Here is an 18,330-nt window from a genome sequence, read left to right as displayed (position 1 = left end):
CATGGAGACCCCCCTCCCGGCCACCCAAGCTCCTCCCCGACCCCTCGATCCTCTTTGTCACACTATTCTGGTGCTCGCGCCCGTGACCTCGTCGCCGGAACTGGCTCGACGGTGGAGAACCGCCTGCCGCCGGCGGTCCACCCGGTGTGAACCGGTCCGACCGGCGCCCCGCTGTCCGTCCCCTCCCGACCTGTGCCCCTGTCACCGCCACACGGGCCCTACCAGCAACGCCGTTCCCCCGCCATCACCGTCCCATGAACCCGACACCGTTTCTGCCTTCTGCCACTACCACGCGGGTCCCGTCCCGACGCCGTTAGCCACCGCCGTCCGCCATCTCGCGCGCCAGCCAGTGGGCCGCGCGTCCGCGCACCGCGCCAGCCAGGCTGCGCCGCGCCTCCGTCGTGGGCCGCTTCGGGCCGAAAGCCACCCGCAGCCCAGGTTGCATTTCCCTAGCGGGCTGAAACCGAAAGTTCACCAGAAAAGCCCCTTGCTACCCCCTGAACTATCCCAGAAATCCGAAACTACCCCCTGCCTTATTTAACACCCCATATCTCCTCTATCCGAACTCCGATTTAGGTGATTCTTGTGCCTAAATTCATCTAAAATCACGCTCATTCCACTCAAGTCTTACCAAAGTCTATTTCAAATACTTTTACATAGAGCCCCTCCTAATTTCCACCAATCTCCGTTATGCGACCCCCACCCCTCCGTCGGGTCCGACCCCGTTGTGCTCATGCACCACCCCTACCTTGGCGTCTTCGTAACTGTCGTTACCGAGCCCGCCAACTTGCCAAAAAAGCTCGCTGCACCACTTCATCCTCCGGAACCATCTCCGTCGGTAAGGACCACCAGGCACCATCTATTTCTGCGATGTAAACTCCAATTTGGAGTATTTCACCCCTCTCTTCAATATAAGCTTATCCGATCTTCTGAGACTCATTCTATACACCTTTGGTACGCGTAGACCATGCCCGAGGATCTTACCGTCTCCGTTTCTGAGGTGACAAGTGCGACGGTAGAACCGAGCAGTCCGTAACAATGCTAACCAGGCAAGTCCACTGGAACCCGCTTGATGCATAAATTCCTATGTTTGCAAATATCACCATTGGCCTGATAATCACACTAAAACTTGCATGTTTTGCTTGCTAAGGTAAACCAGCGAAATATACACATATAGACAACCCTAATCTTAGATGTAGCGCGCTTAGGTGGGATTGCTCATTAAATATACTTATCATGATCTTGATGATAAGTTGGAGATGTGGAGATAAAATATGACAAACATTGGGATGGGTCATTTTGAAACAAAATGGGGAAGAACCTCGGCAAACCGACAATGGTCGAGATAAGGCTTCGCGTCGTACACAGCAGAAAGGGCAGGGTGGGATGGGGGACTTAGCAGACCGCAGTTATCCCAAGACCCGGGACTCGTGGAGAGGACCGGGGAGGTTGAGGCTCGCGGAGTCGGGCATTGTGATTGTGTGGCTGGTCCTACCCGAACCCTCCGTAAGGACTTGATTGATTTTCTTCATGCCAAACTCTTTAGTACAACCACTCACTTTGTGTGGGGCGCATTGGTCGAGCCCGAACCTGAATGGATAGCCTAGTGGCAGCCGTGCTGGCGCACAAGGGGCTAGGGAAGTGGTGAAGTGTCACGGAGTTATCGCCGGATAAGGAGTGACGGCAGATGCCCGAAACCCCTAAAGCACCGCTAGATCATGAAGTAAGGGTGAGGGCTTGGCGTGGAATTCAGGCTGCTATGACGATAGAAGTGCCACTAAGTCCACCTTGTGGGAATTAGTACAACCTCTGATCAGAGTAAAATCTATTCGAATAGTCCGAGTCCACTGGTATGGATGGGTTATGGCTGATTCTTCAAATAGTTTTCATAAACATAAAAATGGATGGAATTGGTGATGAGCATGAATATGGATATGATTGTGGCATGATGATGGTTATTGTGGTGGTGGATGAAAGCCACATGGATCTGTGAGTCCAGTGGCACCCCTATGTTATGAAAACCTTGGTTTATAATTAAAAGTTGCAACTAAAATGAACCTTGCATTGTTTTCTGCAAAATCTACAGCTCCAGATATACCTTGTGAAATGAACATGGCACCATTTATGCCATTTCGAGTGATTTGGTGATCGAATGACAACGCAATCAATGGGACTAATATGATTGTTAAGATGACCATCTCAGGTTTTTAGGTTCAAGTGATGACAAAGAGAAAGAGAAGATAGGCGTAGCTAGGCCCGAAGAACCGATGCCATGGTACTTTGGTGCAGAAGGAAATCGAAGCCAAGTCAGCTTATAGGCACCAGATGAAACGATGGTTCAAAAAGGGGCATCGGTGCATTGGGCGTACTGTGTTCCAGAGATGATGCAAGTCGCGCAAGAGCCAAGTCTTCAGCACCGGTTGAACCGGTGAAGTATCGATGCATACCATCGGTGTAATGACGTCAGTGCCTAGGAGAAGATCCTTAAGCACCGGATGAACCGGTGATGCATCGGTACAAAGCATCGGTTCAACCGGTGATCACTGCGTCAGCTGTCAGGAGTTCAACGGCTACTTCGGGTTATGAGTGACCGGATGAACCGACGTTACCCCAGCCAGAGGCATCGGTTCATCCGGTGATACGCAGATTTTCTGCTGACCGTTGGAGCAATGGCTACAAGACTTGGTGGCCTATATATACGCCTCACCCCGGCCATTTGAAGATTGCTGGAGTTGCTGGACATCCCACACACACCCAAGAACATCTCCAAGCCATACAAAAGCATCAAGATCATATCCTTAGCCCTTAGCATACTTTGAGAGTGTTGTGTATAGGATTAGCTCTTAATGAGTGAGATTGCAAGGCTTTGAGCCTTTGTGCTGTGGTTCATTAGCGAACCAAAACAAGAGCTTGGTGCGCCGGCACCTTGGAGCGTGAAGCTCGCCGGCAACGTCATCGACCCTCCGACTTGGTGTGGAGCGGTGACGACATCTTTGTGCGGGGGACGTGGAGACCCCCATCCTTTGTAGAGAAGCTCCTTAGTGGAAGCCGGGGCCAAGGTGACCGTGATTGTGTTCACGGAAGAGACTTGGTGGCCGAGTAGCAATACTCTTAGTGAGTGCTACAACAACGTGGATGTAGGTGTGCCTTTGTGGCTAACCGAACCACGGGATAAACACCCGCGTCAAGAGTTTGCTATCTCCTATCCCGCTCTTTAAGCTTCCGCATTTCATACTAGTAATTTGTGTGTCTTTACTTTCATAGAATAGTTTCTTGATAGGAAAGGCCATAGGTTGCTAAACTCTTTTGGGATAGGGGTTTTTCACACTAGAACAACCTAGTTGCACATCTAGATAGCATGTTTTAGTTTAAGTTTTGTGCAAACTAGTTGGAGCCATAGGTCTAAGTTTTTAGAGTGCCTAATTCACCCCCTCCCCCTTTTAGGTTAGAGCACCCGATCACTTTCACCTTGCATATAAAGATAGGCTATTACCCCAAAAAGGGGAAAGGTGGACTTGCTGAGTACGTATGTACTCACCCTTGCTTTGTTGTTGGTTTACAGAGAAAGCCAGCAAGATCGTGAGTGTAAGGGATACGGGCCTGCTTCCCAACCAGGAGGCGTGGATTAAAATAAAGACTTCCGCTATAAAATGCACCTTCCGTTGTCGCTGTACTCTGTATTACTCTGAAATAAATGTGTGGCTAACTCTTTGATTAGCATTTGTATCAGATTTGAGTCCCTATGAGAACGGGGGCGCTTCAATCTACTAGCTAGGTCTTTGTTTGGATTACCTCACATATGGCTTAGATAAGCTGCTTGCAAAGTATCAGCTCCATAGAACTTGGTTTGGATCGAATCCGAGTTGAATCATTTTCCCGCGGAGGTTTTGCGTCTGGGTCTGATGTTTTTCTTAACGATGGACCGTCCGACGCTTTACGTCGGACCATCCGACGCGTGGATAGTGCTCAGCATGTGTTTGTACCGAGGCTCTGTCCTTACCATCCGACGGTCGACTCGGACCGTCCGACGTGTGGACTGTGCTCGGTTTCCATTTGTACCGAGGCTCTGTCCTTATCGTCCGGCGTGTTGTCGGACCGTCCGACGCCCTACGCCAGACTGTCCGACGCCCTACATCGGACCGTCCGACGTTGCTGTGGTTGTGCTCGCCGGTTGTTTTTCCTTTTGGCCTTTGTCATCCGGTGCAATGTCGGACCGTCCGACGTCAACCGTCGGACCGTCCGACGCTTATCACCGGACCGTCCGACGTGTTCTGCCAGGACAAGCTTAATCTCTACGAGCGTCTTTTCATGTGGGCATTTTCGTGGAGGCTCTCACGTGTTCGTTCCTAGCCATGTCCTAAGTCTAGTAGCTACCTCTTAGCTATGTGGGCTTGCACGTGTTGGAAGAGAGGGTTCGGGGTGATTTTTTTATTGGCTCCCTATTCACCCCCCTCTAGGTCGCCTTTTTGGTCCTTCAATACTCTTCTACCCAAGGGTGGTGATGCACAGGCTATCACCAGAGATGGTCAAAGGTTCCTTTCCTTTATCAAGCCTGATTCTACCATGATGATCAATGTGTTTGATATGATTTGGAATGAGATCTATGATGTGTCCTGTGACACAAGGAAGAGTTGTGTCTACCCCGCTTTCATCATGAAAATGATTGAGGTAGTTACACAAAAGATTTTTGAGAATGATTCAATTTGTGAGCCTTATACTCCTAAGGCCATTCCTCTTCTAGCATAGGCAGATGCTCCTGAGGACAGTGATCCAATCCCTGAGCCACCACATCATGCAGAGTCTTCAAGGGCCACCTCTGCAGCACGTCCGTTTGTTCCCACACGAGACCGTCAAAGTGGTAGACATCATGGTGGTACTATGAGTACTATGGTCAGAGGCCTTAGAGCCATCTTCAATATTTGCAGGGACAATTTAGTGGATCATGCTGCATATCAGGCCCGTCAAAATGCGCTGGAATAGAATTTTGAGCGCCATCATCGAGGAGAGGAGCTTCTTCTTGTGCCTCCACCTCCTGCACCCAGAAATATCACTGCCACCACCACAATGGATGATTACTACCATCAGTAGTTTGGACACCCATGGCTCCCTGCAGATGTCTATGAGGAAGTGAGAGCTGAAGAAGAAGAAGTCAATCAACCAGCTCATCATCCTCAATCAGGAGAGATTCATGAAGTGGTGCCTCCCTTCCGTTCTTATGAAGCTGGGGCGTCTCATACTCCTCCTCCACCACCTCCTCAGCCGCAAAAAGATTTGGCCTCAGCTGCAGCTCATGCTATCTTTGACACCTTGCCTGATCTTCATGGAGGTCCTTCTTACTATCAGTATCTGTGATGCTTCCCTTTTGGTACTTGATGACAAAATGGGGAGAAGGAAGAGCAAGTCAGCAAAGTGATATGGATTGGAGAAGGTAGAGCAAGTGTTGTGATCTATCTATCTATCGTTTTTAGTTTTAATCTTTGAGAGTGAGAGCAAAACTATGGGACTTGAACTTGTGTTGTAATAGTAACTAGGAAGTACTTCTATTTCCTATGCATGACTGTGTGATGTGATGTTGTTTAAGCCTTTCTAAATTTATTGTGTGTATATTATGTCATATGCATCACGGTTTGATATATGACACTTGTTTGTTGCACCCCTCGATTACATGCATATAATGTAGCTCAACACTTCTCTTGTATGTGCTCATTTGACATGTGAGGTCAAATTTTTCTTATTCCAAAGGATGCACATATCTAGGGGGAACTATGTCTATGTGCATGTATTCAAAAGCTTTGTTTATTGTCTTGTTTAAATCACTTTTGGGTGTTTGTCATCAATCACCAAAAAGGGGGAGATTGTAAGTGCAATCAACCTCGTGAGGGTTTTAGTGATTGGTAACAAACATTCAAAAGGTTACTAATGAGCTTTATTGAGAATATGCATGTATCAAGTGATGCAAGTGTGAAGTGAGATGTCAACTGCATATTGTATATCAATCATGTTAAGCAAATGAGGATGGTGACCCCCCCCCCCATTCCCTCTACTCAAGTTGATGGTGCTTCATCGACATATCAAGCATGAAAGGCCTTTTCTATTTATCCTTGAGTTAGGAAAAACCGCACTATCAAGGGGGATCCAAAGGGTAACTCTTCATTCGCCACATGCTCATGATTTCCTTGATATTCTTCAACTCCATACATTCACACAAAATCATCATTTACATCTCTTTACACTCCACAAAGTCAAAATGTCTCCTTGGAAGACTTGCTGTCTCTAGGTCCGGCGGCCACCGGTCCATCCGGTGGCCCTGTTGCTAGCTCCGGCCGCAGCTCCCTGTGTAGCCGGGTCCCTGGCCGCCGGCGCCGCCGGTCCATCCGGCGGCCCAGGCCCAAGGTTCGCCCGCTGCTCTCTGGTGGGCTGCGCCCAGAGCCGGCGCGGCCGCCGGTTCATCAGGCGGCGCCTCACCGTGCTCCGGCGGCAAGCCCCTGTGTAACCCTCTCTGCGCCGGTCCTCTGGCCGTCGATTGGTCCGGCGGCCACCGGTCCATCCGGCGGCCAGGTGTCTCCTCTGTAATGGTTGGATTTCGAGGGTCCGGGTATATATACTCCCTCCCCTCTTCCTCCTCTACTGTTCAAGCACTCAAAACGCAAACCCTAAGCTGAGACTCTTGCTCATACTCCCTCACCCTCTCTTGTGCTCAAATCCACTCCCTTGCTTAAGAGATTGTGTGAGACATCAAGAGAAGCTTCGATCTTCATCGTCCCTCTCTTGATTCTTGAGCTCCGTGGCTTGTGAAGCACCCCGGCGGATTTTTTACTCTTGGAGCTTCGTGCTCCTAGGCGGCTAGGTTGCCGCGTGCCTCTCCCCCTCTTGTGTGGAGAGGCCCCCGGAATTTTGTACTCACCATTGCTCTTTGTGGGCTTCCTTAGTGGATTCGTCTTTTCGATCTTTGTGGTCGAAGAGAAGGGTGGTGCTCTTAGTGGGCAAGCCACAACAACGAGGACGTAGGGACTCCTTTGTGGGGTGACGGAACCTCGGGTTAAATCTTGTGTCTCGTGTGCTTGGTGCTTGTTCCTCTTGTTCATATTGTTCTTACTTACTCTTGTTGTAGTTTTGTATCTTGTTGCTTGTGACCTAGGTTGCTAGTGAAGCCCCTTTTAGATCTACTACTACATTGCATTCTTAGAAGATCTCAAGTTTCGGTAACTCTCATACTTGTATAGATTTAGAGATTAATTCATTTGAATTCTCTGTCCACCGGTTGGTCCGCCGGCCACTGGTCCATCCACCGGCCGAAGCGCCAGCGGGTCTTTGTGCTCTAATCTTGGATTAAGTGTCTTTGGTCGCAGTTTTAGCCTATTCACCCCCCTCTAGGCAACTTACAGAGGGACGAGGGAGCAAGGGTTTCGTACGTCGGGCGGGGGTTTCGTACGTCGGGCAGGTCTACCTTTGGTTCTTAATAGGAGTAGAGATATCCCCTCAATTTGCGGTTGTTTGATGTCGTTGCATGCCATACAAGTTAGATTTTATCGTGCTTGTGACCAAGGTTTTTCCCATGCCGATGTGATTCGAAATCTTGATGGTATCCGAGAATCGAAAACCAGCCAGGAATTGGATTTTCCTATCGGTTTCTTGGTATTTGTCGTTGGTTTCCTGGATTCGTCGGCTTTGATATTTTGGTTTTCACTCGGTTTTCGTCGGAAACCAACCGGTTTGCTGAAACCTTGGCTGAGTTTAATGCCTACCAAACCATGATTCCATAGAATCAAGGTTCATCTGTTGCCGCGGGAAACCGACGGACGCGGCGTTCCGGCGAGTAGCACAATCAGTGGGCAATCCTTTTCGTTCCATGTGGTTCCATTAAGAATATTTGACTCATTCGTCAAATAATAAAGAGAATGTTTGGCTCATCCTAACATTTGAATTTTGAATTGAACGACAACTTCTAAAATTTTCAGTGTAGCCTGAAGCAGAGTAATTTATTGGATGATTACTATGGCCTGGATTAGAAAAGGAAGTATTAGTGTGTGTACATAAGATAGTGCGATTGGTTGCTTTAATTCAGTTCAAAATTCTCGTGGTTCTACATAGGGATGTATGAGGCGTGGTTTTCTCTACGAATTCATGTACCCACCAATAACCAGCATTTATGGGTGATGTTGTCTAGTTGGAATTGGTTTGGACAGTTTGAACGACTTCGGATTTGCTCATTCACCCTCTCTAGGCTAAATTTTCACGTGATTGTGCTTTTCGCCAGAGACCAAAACTACATCCCTTTTCTAAGAAAAAGGTGACACGACCCTATAGGTTAACAACTCGCTATTGGGGCCTAGACTGGTTGTCGCCTCTGGGGTGGGGGTGGGGGCCGAGCTAGGGAGTCGTGACCCCTCGCCGGCTCCTAGGGCTGCGTCCGCTCGCCGGCGGGCTGAGCTTCGCCCCCCCCCAGTTGCTCCCTTGCCGAGCCAGAGTTTCGAGGGTCAAAAAGAGAAGGGGTAGTTTTATCGGTATCAAATAAGAAATTTTCACTATTTTTAATGTTTAATTCAATTCTAAAAAAGTCTAAGATCAATAGTTAAACAATGAAAAATAGTCCGAGAGTCTCAAAAATTCTAGAAAAACCCAAGAATTAGCTATGGACCTCAGACTCAAAAAAATATATTTGAAACCCATGAAAGGATTTATATGAACCTCTAAAATTGAAGTTTGCTCTAGAAAATTGGAAAAGACATTTAGAAAATTCTCAGAAAGGTTTTCTCGGCATCTAAATGCATTTAGAAAACTTTTCACACTCAAAAACACCATAAACATCCAGTATGAATGTAACACACATTAACACAACCTATGTCATATTGGTTGCTTTATAAATTAATTGTTGCCTATACTAAATTTCCTAGTAATTATATAATTGTTCGAAAAAAATAAAGTTTCACAAATTTTATTGTATTAATTTAAGCTAAATCAGACACATCTCAAAATGGAAATTGTTAGATGTGTTAGTAACCTAATTTAGGGCTTGGGCCTGCTTCTAGCGCCTGTAATCCTTCCCAGCGATGATGGCCTGATGCCTGGTGGCGAGGCGATAGCAAGGTTCGTTCTTGCTTTCTCCTACCGTGTTTCTGGGAAGTGGGATTAGGTTCTAATAAAAGGTGCAATAAGAAATGGGAATAAAGCTGAAAAGGTACCTTCTGGGTCGAGTCAAGTCAATTTAGCACCATTCTTTGCTTCGGTCCCATCATTCCCTGGTCATTTCTCAGCCCAGGGACTCTCCTTCTTGACTGCTTTCACGGCTGCTTGTCCATCTATCTCGAAGCCTCAAGTTCTTATCCAGGTTAGCCTTATAAACTCTTAAGATCTTTTACTCCGCTAAGCTTTCTGGCTGCTTTAGCATGTTGGTTGAAAAAAAGATTTTGGGCCTTGAAGCAGTATTTTCATCTCTGTACTTATACTGTTATACATGCTCTGAAATTTGTCTGTTGCTTTTAGATCCAGAATTACTTTGCTTGTACTCTAAAAAAGTTTGCTCGACTCCGCTTGTATTGGGCAGTTAGTTTCTTTCAAAATCATGTTTCGAAGCGCTAAATCATATATAAACATATATTTCAGATTCACACCAAAAGTTTAGTGCTGCGCACCTCAGAGGAGCACCAGTAGAGAGTGCTGCACCTCAATCCCCCCCCCCTCCCAATTATAAGGGGCTCTACCTTTTGAATAGATCTATACAATTGTTTGGGTGAAATCATTCATACAGATAACAAAAGTTTCAGCAACATGACTCGCTGAATGCACCCTGCAGTCCTGGACGCTGGGGAAAACAAACAGATGTTTGCAATCATGTGAATTTGTGAAAGGCATTTTGCAGTCAGGATATTGCTTAAAAGGATATGGACAGTGAGTCTAACAAATATGAGAATCTGGAGGGCATGTTACAAGATGGAATTTCAGAACCACTCAATCTACCCTTACAATATTTGAGAAGCATCACAAACAACTTCTCTGATGAACGGCTACTTGGTGAAGGCGGTTTTGGCATGGTATATAAGGTAAGATTAAATCACATTTTCCCGCCCTGTCAAACAGGCTGCAGATAATCATGCCTGTATCAATAAGAGGTTTCTAAACAGGGAGTGCTACCAAATGGGGAAACGGTTGCTGTGAAGAAACTCAATTCGTCAATGCCAGGAATCAAGGATAGGCATTTTGATAATGAAGCCAAACATCTTATGAAGTTTAAACACCCAAATGTAGTATTACTTGTAGGCTGGTGCTCTGAAACAGAAAATATATATACACAGTACTATGGCAAATACATCTGCGCTGAGAAGTCAGAAAGACTGCTTTGCTTGGAGTACATGCCTAACGGAAACCTTCGCAAGTATCTTTCAGGTATAACAAACAAATCAATACATATGGTCGTTTGTTCCTTTTCTTTTATTTCAGACTGTAGTCCATATGGTTAGAAAATTTCATATAGCAGTAGCATGCTTTCTTACAAATGTAGATGAAGCTTCTGGACTTGGTTGGGACATACGTTACCGAATAATCAAGGGTATTTGTCATGGTTTACATTATCTTCATGTGGAATGGCAACATAATGCCCCTATTATTCATATGGATCTGAAACCTGCAAACATATTGCTTGATAACAATATGGTGCCGAAAATTGCGGACTTTGGCTTAACGAGGCTCTTCAGTAAGACGAAAACTTGGACTCAAACAATAAGTCGTGATGGAACATTGTAAGTCAAATAACTCTTGATTGCTCGTTCTTTTGGCGATCCTTCGAATGAATTTTCTTTACATCGGTTTCAAAGTTGACGCTCCCGTGTTGCAATGCAGAGGTTACATGGCGCCAGAATACATAAACAAAGGTCTAATCTCAACAAAGTCAGACATATTCAGTTTGGGTGTAATAATAATAGAGATAGTGACAGGACACAGGGACTATCCAGATGGGACTGGAATATCTTCTGAGGAATTTATTGAGCTTGTATGAAAATTAATTTGAACTTTCAAGGAGGACCCAATTTGTGTTAGAGATACAATGTTATTCATTTTCCTCTGTAGTAATTCTAGTTTTTCATCATTATGCAGGTAGTAAAGAATTGGAGAAATAGGCTGCGAAATTCACACTGTTATACAACACAAGAAATCGATTGCCAACAAATAAGAGAATGCATTGAGATAGGTCTGGTCTGTGTGACACTTGATCGGTCAAAAAGACCAACTACAAGACAAATTATCAAGATGCTTCACGGAAGGACGAATTTCACGGACTGGAAAGAGGTAAGGTGACCGACTCCAGGTGTGAGGATTGAGAATTTATGGGGATTAACCATTGATTTCACCGGAGGAATTACCGAACAAACTCGACAAACAAACTATACATTTATTTTCCTTTGTTTAGATACAAATGTGATTTTTTATTTTTTTTAAAAAGTGTTTTTGGTGCACGGTTAAAGTAATGCTATGCTAAATAAAAAAAGTTCAGCCTCTCAGAAAACAATTTATATCATCATGCCTTCATAAGTTTATGTTTCTGCATCTCTACTTTGTCCTATTTTCATACGTGTGCCAAGCTCAAAATATGTACATAGAAAAAAAAAGTTAACAAAACGCCTACTCCTAGGTGACAGGCAACACAGCTGCATCCTACCGCAGCGCCGCCTCTTTTAAGGGTTTCGGATTTATATTCGTTTTTTGCATGCCCTTTAATACTAGTAGGAAGGTTTTTTTTTTCTAGTTGTAATCTCAACCACCTCACGTATGTTATCTTCTTCAGATACAAACATCATCTCTCCTGCCAGTCCAACAGACTCATAATCTGAATGGTGGATTAAATCCTCTGTATGAAAATCCTATTCTAAAGCTGATGCAGCCCCAATCTCAGCAGTCACCGCAGCAAGGTTATGGTCAGAACACAGGCAACTCTGGGTTCCTTCAAAGTCAGTTGCAGCAGAAAAAGCAGGAAGAACCACCACCACAGCAGCAGCATACACAACAAGTTCTGCAACAACAATCTCATCAGGAGATGCAACAGCACCTCCCGTCTAGTTGCTATGATATTTCTAATGTAGCTTCTAGTATGTCCAGGTCTGGATCTGCTTCTCAATTGCAATCTTCTTTGCTTCCTGGGTCCTCGGTGTACCAGCAGAGCATCTTTGAAGGAAATGATGGTGGTCCAGGCCTGCTTCTGCACCACAGTTTACATAATTTCTCAAGCCAAGAGGCCTCAAACCTTCTTAACTGTCTCTAGGTAGCCAATTAATGGCATCAGAGGGATGGCCTTCAAAGAGGCTGGCTGTGGAATCCCTTTCTAGTCTTGAGCTCCAATCTATGCAGCAGCCCAAGCTTAAGAAAGTAAATCACCAGAGTAATGTATCTCACATTTCTGGTACCTTGCCGCCACTGTCATCAAGAGATGGTTCTGGTGGCCATGCTTGCGGTACAAATGATCAGGGTCACCTGCTTTCATTATCATTATCATTACCATTTGCAGGACATGATGGCATGACAACAGTCAAGAGTGTTGGTGTTGCCAGTAGTGGAACTGATACGATAACCATAGCTTCATTGAGATATAGCGATGTGAATTTGCTACCTGAAAACTCCATAGCAGGTTGTTTGGGTGAATCAGGAACCTTCAACTCTCTTGACGATGTTTGTGGTGTGAGAACCTTCGTGAAGGTACGTTTTTCCTACTTATGCTGTATATTCCTTTAAAGGCATCAAACAAAGAGCATGCGAAGTTAGTAGCTGCAATAGCACTCTATTTTGTGGATGCACAAATGTCCATTTTTGTTGGGTTGATGGTTAGCTAAGCAGTCGATTACATCTTAAGAGTTGTGTATTTGAGAATGACCAGAAACTTTTGGATTAGCAATCACACCTGCTGACGATTTCTGTTCCCTTTCTATTTCCAATATAATGCTAGGTTTGCAAATCAGGTTCCTGCATGAGATCGCTCGATATCACCAGATTCAGAAGCTACTTCGAGTTACGTGACGAGCTCGAGCGTTTATTTGGTCTTGAAGGCCAACTTGGGGACCCTCTAAGATCAGGCTGGCAGCTTGTATTCATCGACCGGGAAAATGATATTCTTCTCGTCGGCGATGACCCGTGGCAGTACGTGCATTGTGAACTATCTTCCTGTTTTCATTGGCACATTTATTCGGTCTGAATTTTCATTAATGCAAGCATGATCATCGTTGGATCCCATGATTATTTGCCAGGGAGTTTGTGAATAGCATATGGAGCATAAAGATCCTCTCGCCACAAGACGTGCAGCAGATGGCTTGTGACAGAGACGCACCTCTAGCGACGATGCTGTGTGACGACTACTCTGCAAGCCACGGCATGCAGAACCTCACCGGCAGCATTGCACCAGTTAATATGGGATGGCAACAGGCACCCGATCCCTGATCCCCGAGGGGGATTTCCTCAATTAGCCACATATGGGGAGATTTTACTCCGCCGGGGACTTAACGGCACAAATATCATCCCCATCGGGTGAAGCGCATTGGCTCAAAGAAGCCCAGCAGCGGCTAATCAATGGCCGGTGAAGCCCTTTCTCTTCAGCTGCTCTCCTTGCAAGCTACAGCACCCCTGTGACCCCATCCGACTAATCAATCTCAAGCGCCAAACGTGAAGAAGAAAGCGCTGGCTTAATTTGTGTATGTACGACATGTTTGGTGATTAATTAAATGTTTGATTAGTGAAGTGTAACACCCTGATTTTTGTACCATAAAGTTTTTTTGACAAAATTTGCTAAGTTGATTAAGGTTGTACCGTTGTAGTGATTTAGTGTACATGAAACATGGTTTACGAAATTTTCTTAATTAGTTCACTAAAATCAATCATAAGACAACTTGTATTGTTGCATTCATGCCGTGATGCATAGTGTTCTGTCCGGTGAAAATGAACTTGAACAAATTCTGAAAGAAATACAAGTTAGCCTTTTATGTGCTCAAAATCTACTTTCTAAATATAAAATTTCCTTAGCCTTCGCCAAAATCCATCCGACCACATGTTCTGTCCGGATTCTTTATCCATCTAATGTTGTTACACATTAAGCCTGTTGATCATCTATTCGCTACAAATCATTTAGCTCCGTTTCCTTGCTTTATTTTTGACGCAATTCTTACACGTGAATTATTCCGAACCTATTGTTATCTATTCAAGGATCATATGAACCCCATCCTATTTAATTCCTCTCTTCTGGTTTTATATCCTGCTTATACTGAAGTCTAATTTTTGCTCATGAACAAAACCTCCAAATATGCCTTCACGTTCGACTTATATCAAGCAAATACAACACTCTCTTAATTTCTTTATATTATCCATTCTACCATCTCAACGTGAACTAGCAGCCGAAAGATTTCACGTCATCAACTTGGTGCTATAACATTGTTCTATTTCTCGCGAGGTCTTTGGCTAATTCGGCCCAGTCGTGCTCTCATCCTCCTTTCAATGACCAGTAGACCCCACCTGTCATTCCTCTTTCTCTCAATCTCAAGCACGCAGCAACCGTCTCTGCGGAACCACCGCTCATCTGCCCCGCTCCCTCTCCGCACTCGCAGCAACCGAACACGACTCCTCTTAAACTCGCGATCGCCGAAGGACCAGTTTCCCTTTCGTTCTCGCAATCCAGTTCCTCAAACTGCAGCCGTCGTTCTTCCTCCCCTCCGGTCGGTAAGCATCGCCGCGGTTGCTTTTCGTCGCTCCTGAGACTACTCCAGACTAGAACTAGCCTGATCGCATCTTCTATTCCATAGGAGTGCAAGGAGTCCTCGCCGCCGCCGTGCGTTCTCCCCAGCTAGCGCCGGCGATCGTTCCTTGTCGACAACATCGGTGAGTTGCGTTGTCATTGTTTTCATCAGCAGTTCTCTCCACCCTAACCTCTGATCTATCACTCGTTTTCTCCCATGCCTGCGTACGTCACAAGATCACCAAGAACTCGAACATACAGCTGTGCCTACAGCATCCTGTTCAACGGCAAGCCGATCACCGTGCCAGGATCAACCATCGTCGCAGCTCAAACCAAGGCCTAAGGTGAGCTCGCGGAAGCTTGGGCTCTCTGTTTCTATAATTCCCATCTAAATCCATGAACCACAGCATGATCTAGGATGCCTCTGTACGAACTCTCAATGCACTGCCATGGCGCCTCCTTTGCATGCATCTGGTCCATGACGTGAGAAAGTAGAAGATGCATGTGAGCCCTTGGATGCACAACTTATGGCTGAGATTAAATCTTGAAATTCCCTTTCATTTATGCTTTGATCTGGCCTGAACCGCATACACTTTATTTGTCTATGCCTAAGTTCACAAACAGTATTCGATCTGCACATCCTCCACGCAAATGCTTTAATGTGATTTTCTGTTTACAATTCATATCTGTCAAGCCCTTGTAATTCACAGAGCTAATCCATCGTGTCAACCCCTCTGTTATCAAATGTTTTCGGTTACTACTCACTGATCCCTATCCCCTACCTATCATTAAAATGTTACAAATTAACCTATGCTTGTTTTAATTCATTGTTTTATTAACTCTGTTTTTAATCTATTCTTATCGTGTTAGAATAGTAGCAATATAAAATACACTTTTATAAATGACGAATTCCATGTTAGGTGTTTCTAAATTTCAATAATAATGTTAACTTGCCTAACCTTATTTTAACGGGTCTGTCTCCACAGGTGACTGAGTTTATGCTTATACGTAAGTCACCTGATTATTGGGTAGAGTGACTTATATATTGATTTGGCATAAGTCACCCACCTTTCCTGTAGAGTGTCTGTTTGGTTTTGTGGGCTGTAGTTTGGCTGTTCAGTTTGCTGGGCCAAACCTTCTGGGCCCACCATCTATTACTGTAGCGCGCCAGCTGTTGGGCTTCTATGAACTGTGTTGGGTTTCTTAAGAGCAGCTGTTGGGTTTCAATATGTTTGTTGGGCTTCTTTGGAGCTGTATGGCTTATAAATGTTGGGCTTCTAAAGGCTTAGACTATAATACACTAAGAATACACTGAAACGAGTAAAAAAGGGCAAATCGAATTTGAAATGGATCAATTGAATGAAACAAAGAAATTTTGCCTCAACATAAATTACCAGAAACCACACTAAACAGTAAGTGGTTCTGGTTAGATAAAGGCTTGCAGAAACACTTAGAATAACCACACTTAATACAAGCACAGATATTAATACAAACTTACAAATCCATCACTTAAATATTATAGATAATGTTGTTTGCTGGTAATAACTAAGGCATAATTCAAACATTAACATTCAAACCTTAATGCACATAAGATAACTAAAGGATAACTAAAGGTATTCAGATCTTCATGTTTTCAGATGCAAATTCAGTTCATCTTCTTGACTAGGGCTTGCTGGTTCACGTCTTCACTGAAACACAAATAACCAGCATAGCAAACAACATCAAAGAAGATCTTCTCTTCACCAACTTTGACATAACGCCCTCGAAGCTCCTCAGTCTTGACCTCATTGGGGCAGAGAATGAATGCATAGTTGCGTGAAGGATCAGCAGCAATACGGTAATCTGGGACATCCTTTGACCCAACAAGTTCAGCCAATGCTCGAATAGTAACCATATGGCGATCTAACCCGGTACTCTGAAATGACCAAGCCAAAACAAGAAAAGTCTGTCTACCCTCTTCAATGCCTAGATATGTGAAACTTGAACGAGGCAAGTTCACCCTTGCCCTACTAAAACCTTTCAGCTTCTGAAAATAAACGTAAATAACAAATATAAAATACAAATTTAGAGGAGCAGTACATATATATGATAGTAAAGATAAGGGCTGTAAATACAGTACATATATATGATGAGCTAACACACTAAAGAAGTCAAAACAGCAAGTTCAATAAACTAAAAGAAAAGAAGAAAGTTAAAATTCCAACTAGACTATTGTGCCAGAATTGTACTTCTTTCAAATTAATTTGCATATACAAACAATTTAAGAAAGCTGACACTTTAAACTAGACTGACATACCAGAAAACACAACCATCGAGGAAAATAATTAACAAACAACAAAACTACAGGCCTTCTGAGTAAACCAAAGGCTAATTCATCCAAGAAACCAAGTCGACTATTTGACAACATAACTAAGAATGGAGATGGTTTCTAAATGCAAACATCACTTCAAACTACAATACAGTAAGGGGAAAGGCAAAGATCACATAACAAGACAAAGTGCATGCACGACTCAGACAAATCACAGTACAAGATTTGATGATAGTACATATAAGATGTCATATGTATGAACATTAAAATAAGATGTCATATAAAAAAACAAATTACAAAAATCAGGACAATTTACAGTAACAAATTACAGTACCATTGAACACTAAAATCAGGACGATTTAACTAAACAACAGTAAAGGACATACCTCTTCTGCCCACAGAATCATCTTGCAAAACCCCTTTTGATCTGCACATAGTGTTCTCCCTCGTTAGAAAATTTCTAACAAAACAAATATTCAGTAGGCATGGACAAAATTAAATCCTAAGTTTTGTATCAATGAAATACAACCCAAAAAGAAGCTAATTTAACACACTAGAAGTAAAAGCCAATGGTCAAAGACCAAATCTGACAGTTTACTGAATACTTTAACTGCTAGAGTTGAAACACATCAATAACAGCCTACATAAAATTCAGAGGAACAAATGGCATTTCATCCTAGAGTTAAATAAGATCAGGGACCAAATCTTACTACACTTAAAGAAGAAAACGAACATACAACAAACATGCAACACTGAACCGAGACAAAGAAAAATGAACAAGAACAGGACCTACTGATGAACAAGAACAACATGGCGTGATGAACAACATATGAAATAAAACAAAAATACAGACAGAAGAGGAACAGGAGAATGAATGCAAAATGAACAGTGAGAAAGAACTAAAAAATTGTACACACCTGCTACTCAAATCTGGTGATGCCTTCTTCAGAGTTTTGCCGTCCTCCTAGAGTTCTCAGACCTTTCCCCTTCTCGTGGAGTCCTCAGAACAAAAGAACGAAATGAGTCAGAGGAATAGGCGGGCTGTTAGTAAATAAAGACTTGCGTGGAGTGAGAGGAGAAGGCTCGAGGATCAAGAGGCCAAAGTAGAGCATTAACTGCTCTCCAGTGATTTGACAACCATTGCCGAGCGTGAGACCCAAAGCAGAAGGCCAAGAGTCGTCAAAACCGCTTCGTGATCAACTTTGCAACTAGAAATGAAAGAAAAAAATTTAAAAACGAAAACTAGAAATGAATTCATCAGGAACAAAACTAAGTAACTAGAAGTAGGTGAAGAAAGAAAAGGTTTTGTTTACAACAT

At 44.0% G+C, this 18,330-nt stretch overlaps 1 pseudogene; it reads left to right on the top strand.

Annotated features, from left to right (window-relative positions):
- The first annotated feature begins 9,184 nt into the window (after positions 1-9,184).
- On the top strand, positions 9,185-13,800 carry LOC120703114 (annotated as a pseudogene).
- Positions 13,801-18,330: the final 4,530 nt, after the last annotated feature.

The sequence above is a fragment of the Panicum virgatum genome, chromosome 4K (genome assembly GCF_016808335.1).
Source record: "Panicum virgatum strain AP13 chromosome 4K, P.virgatum_v5, whole genome shotgun sequence".
NCBI lineage: Eukaryota > Viridiplantae > Streptophyta > Magnoliopsida > Poales > Poaceae > Panicum > Panicum virgatum.
Note: the sequence above shows the minus strand (reverse complement) of the source record. Positions and strands in the feature narration are given on the sequence as shown.